This window comes from Schistocerca nitens, chromosome 4, assembly GCF_023898315.1.
Source record: "Schistocerca nitens isolate TAMUIC-IGC-003100 chromosome 4, iqSchNite1.1, whole genome shotgun sequence".
In the NCBI taxonomy this organism is placed as follows: Eukaryota; Metazoa; Arthropoda; class Insecta; order Orthoptera; family Acrididae; genus Schistocerca; species Schistocerca nitens.
Window position 1 is genome coordinate 892525512 of NC_064617.1, and position 4771 is coordinate 892530282.

General features: G+C 41.7%; 1 non-coding gene across 1 annotated transcript; it reads right to left on the minus strand.

Moving 5' to 3' along the window:
• Positions 1-2689: 2689 nt before the first annotated feature.
• On the minus strand, positions 2690-2762 carry Trnaa-cgc (transfer RNA alanine (anticodon CGC)). Its single transcript has one exon. It is a non-coding gene; the product is annotated as a tRNA-Ala (tRNA).
• Between the last annotated feature and the right edge of the window lie 2009 nt (positions 2763-4771).

The following is a 4771-nucleotide window of genomic DNA, read 5'->3' on the forward strand; positions in this document are numbered from 1 at the left end:
TATGTAAAGGGGGACGAAAGTCTAATAGTCATGGGCGACTGGAATGCAGTTGTAGGGGAAGGAGTAGAAGAAAAGGTTACAGGAGAATATGGGCTTGGGACAAGGAATGAAAGAGGAGAAAGACTAATTGAGTTCTCTAACAAGTTTCAGCTAGTAATAGCGAATACCCTGTTCAAGAATCACAAGAGGAGGAGGTATACTTGGAAAAGGCCGGGAGATACGGGAAGATTTCAATTAGATTACATCATGGTCAGACAGAGATTCCGAAATCAGATACTGGATTATAAGGCGTACCCAGGAGCAGATATAGACTCAGATCACAATATAGTAGTGATGAAGAGTAGGCTGAAGTTCAAGACATTACTCAGGAAGAATCAATACGCAAAGAAGCGGGATACGGAAGTACTAAGGAATGACGAGATACGTTTGAAGTTCTCTAACGCTATAGATACAGCAATAAGGAATAGCGCAGTAGGCAGTACAGTTGAAGAGGAATGGACATCTCTAAAACGGACCATCACAAAAGTTGGGAAGGAAAACATAGGTACAAAGAAGGTAGCTGCGAAGAAACCATGGGTAACAGAAGCAATACTTCAGTTGATTGATGAAAGGAGAAAGTACAAACATGTTCCGGGAAAATCAGGAATACAGAAATACAAGTCGCTGAGGAATGAAATAAATAGGAAGTGCAGGGAAGCTAAGACGAAATGGCTGCAGGAAAAATGTGAAGACATCGAAAAAGATATGATTGTCGGAAGGACAGACTCAGCATACAGGAAAGTCAAAACAACCTTTGGTGACATTAAAAGCAACGGTGGCAACATTAAGAGTGCAACGGGAATTCCACTGTTAAATGCAGAGGAGAGAGCAGTAGGTGGAAAGAATACATTGAAAGTCTCTATGAGGGTGAAGATTTGTCTGATGTGATAGAAGAAGAAACAGGAGTCGATTTAGAAGAGATAGGGGACCCAATATTAGAATCGGAATTTAAAAGAGCTTTGGATGACTTACGGTCAAATAAGGCAGAAGGAATAGATAACATTCCATCAGAATTTCTAAAATCATTGGGGGAAGTGGCAACAAAATGACTATTCACGTTGGTAGGTAGAATATATGAATCTGACGACATACCATCTGACTTTCGGAAAAGCATCATCCACACAATTCCGAAGACGGCAAGAGGTGACAAGTGCGAGAATTATCGCACAATCAGCTTAACAGCTCATGCATCGAAGCTGCTTACAAGAATAATATACAGAAGAATGGAAAAGAAAATTAAGAATGCGCTAGGTGACGATCAGTTTGGCTTTAGGAAAAGTAAAGGGACGAGAGAGGCAATTGTGACGTTACGGCTAATAATGGAAGCAAGGCCAAAGCAAAATCAAGACACTTTCATAGGATTGGTCGACCTCGAAAAAGCGTGCGACAATATAAAATGGTGCAAGCTGTTCGAGATTCTGAAAAAAGTAGGGGTAAGCTATTGGGAGAGACGGGTCATATACAATATGTACAACAACCAAGAGGGAATAATAAGAGTGGACGATCAGGAACGAAGTGCTCGTATTAGGAAGGGTGTAAGACAAGGCTGTAGCCTTTCGTCCCTACTCTTCAATCTGTACATCGAGGAAGCACCGATGGAAATAAAAGAAAGGTTCAGGAGTGGAATTAAAATACAAGGTGAAAGGATATCAATGATACGATTCGCTGATGACATTGCTATCCTGAGTGAAAGTGAAGAAGAATTAAATGATCTGCTGAACGGAATAAACAGTCTAATGAGTACACAGTATGGTTTGAGAGTAAATCGGAGAAAGACGAAGGTAATGAGAAGTAGTAGAAATGAGAACAGCGAGAAACTTAACATCAGGACTGATGGTCACGAAGTCAATGAAGTTAAGGAATTCTGCTACCTAGGCAGTAAAGTAACCAGTGACGGACGGAGCAAGGAGGACATCAAAAGCAGACTCGCTATGGCAAAAAAGGCATTTCTGGCCAAGAGAAGTCTATTAATATCAAATACTGGCCTTAATTTGAGGAAGAAATTTCTGTGGGTGTACGTCTGGAGTACAGCATTGTATGGTAGTGAAACATGGACTGTGGGAAAACCGGAACAGAAGAGAATCGAAGCATTTGAGATGTGGTGCTACAGACGAATGTTGAAAATTAGGTGGACTGATACGGTAAGGAATGAGGAGGTTCTATGCAGAATCGGAGAGGAAAGGAATATGTGGAAAACACTGATAAGTAGAAAGGACAGGATGATAGGACATCTGCTAAGACATGAGGGAATGACTTCCATGGTACTAGAGGGAGCTGTAGAGGGCAAAAACTGTAGAGGAAGACAGCGATTGGAATACGTCAAGCAAACAATTGAAGACGTAGGTTGCAAGTGCTACTGTGAGATGAAGAGGTTAGCACAGGAAAGGAATGTGTGGCGGGCCGCATCAAACCAGTCAGTAGACTGATGACCAAAAAAAAAAAAAAAAAAAAAAGAAATATATTGTGTCAGTTTACTGGAGGAGGAGGAGATTAGTGTTTAACGTCCCGTCGACAACGTGGTCATTAGAGACGAAGCGCATGCACGGGTGAGGGAAGGATGGGGAAGGAAATCGGCTGTGCCCTTTCAAAGGAACCATCCCGGCATTTGCCTGAAGCGATTTAGGGAAATCACGGAAAACCTAAATCAGGATGGCCGGAGACGGGATTGAACCGTCGTCCTCCCGAATGCGAGTCCAGTGTGCTAACCACTGCGCCACCTAGCTCGGTTCAGTTTACTGTTGATCAGAATAAGTAAAGAGAGAAATGACTGAGTACGTTCAGTTTTGCTCAGCTGTTTGAAAATCAAATAATGTAAGAGGTTTATCAGCACAGTCATTTATAATTATCAAAAGGGGACGTTTCAAGTTCTGAGGTCATTAGTCCCCTGGTACTTAGAACTACTTAAACCTAACTAACGTAAGGAAATCACTCACATCCATGCCCGAGGCAGAATTCGAACCTGCGACCGTAGTGGTGGCGCAGTTCCAGACTTTAGCGCCTAGAACCTCTCGGCCACTAGAGTGGAGGTACCGGAGTACTTATATTAACATATTAAATTGCTTATAAAAAGCGGAGGCTTAGACATTACTCTATCTTCTTGTAGCAATGAATGTTGTAAGAGCCTGTGACGCTCTCTAGAACGCTATGTTCGCTTTCATTTGTTTTTTGATCGAGAAAGACGCCATTGGGCACTGATGTATAGAAGAGGTGTGTACTTTGAATTTTATGTTAATTTTGAATATAGAAATTGTTAAAAATAGTTGCAATAATTTGTAGCTCGCTTGACCAGTATTTCATCCAACATTTTTAGCCCTTTTCAGCGAATTTAGCATTTTTTTGTGACGCTGTGCTGCGCCACGATCGCGGGAGCCGCTGCCGCGGCAAATTCAAACTATAATTGAATAAAAGCAGCTTTCCCACAACTAAGCGGGCAGGTAATTGTACATTAAAATTATTTCTTTCAGTTTCCCGGCGACCACAGAGGACGTCTGCAGATTTCATTATGTCATTTTCAGATGGATATCGGCAACTGCTAATGCAATATTAGTGGCGGAAATAATTTACATAAATCAGAGACTTAAAACTTTTCTTGTGTCAGATCAAAGACTGCTGTGTTGAAATCTCGCCTGGTTAATAATATTAAAATCATTTTCATTTTCAGTTTCATGCTCTCGTGTTAGCAGTGGCAATTAATAGTGTTCAAATGTTAAAAAATCCACTGCTGCTTTTATGACTGGCAAGCATTGCATACTGCAACTTCTGTGCGTGTAATAAGAGTAATTTTCAGTGCATTTCAGAGGCTAAAGTAGAGAAAGACATGTAATCAGTTACAGTAATGATACAGTGTTTCATTTCTAACAAGCCAGATCAGAGTTATCGCAACATAGTTTTGCAAATTAAAGATCATACATTCACTGCAGGAAATCTTTTAGTGTTGTGGGTATCCGCACATAATGGATCAGAGTGCGCAAAGTTGAATTTTCAACACAGAAACCAGTAGTGAGAACTGCAATTTATCTTTTGTGTTTCCAACGATAATCAAAATTTGCTTTACTTAAAGTGCTATGAAATATAAACTGTATTATAGCCAAAGATCATAAAAGTTCAATCCATGATTTTATTACTGCCAAGCAAATCAATAACGTTCGTTTAGATTCAACCAAAGTGTGTATAAAATCAAAGTGCACGGGAATGCGTAACACAATCCGCAATCTGTTTCAGGTTCATCACATTTGCAACAAGAAGGGCAGAAAATGTGTCTCCAACGAATGACGTAAATCCAGTGATACCACCTTATTACGTCAGTTGAAGTGCTTGTCCAACATCGGAAAGACAGGTCACTGTTCACGACTCCGAACAACATGTATCGGCGAACGACCGCCAAATTTCTTCGCAACGCAGTCCATCCCAAAACGCGTCCAGTACAGTCAGCGCTGACCCGAAAAAGAGTTTTCATTGCGACAGTATTCGCCGCCAAGGTTGCCTCTCGTATCCACAACCAACCACGCGCAGCTACTAACTGCCCTTCATTTCGCAAGTTCGCTCGGTCGATAACCTCTCCCCTTGCACACCACCTCTCGACCGCATCACGAGCGCTGAAAACGTGCGGTCTCTGGAGGGGAGTCGATAGGAATGAAGACGGCACGGCTCGTTGCTCAGTGTCACCCAGCAGGAATCCAAAAACTTGACAACGCATTATCATGGGGAGAGGTCAGTATGGAATACTTCTGTC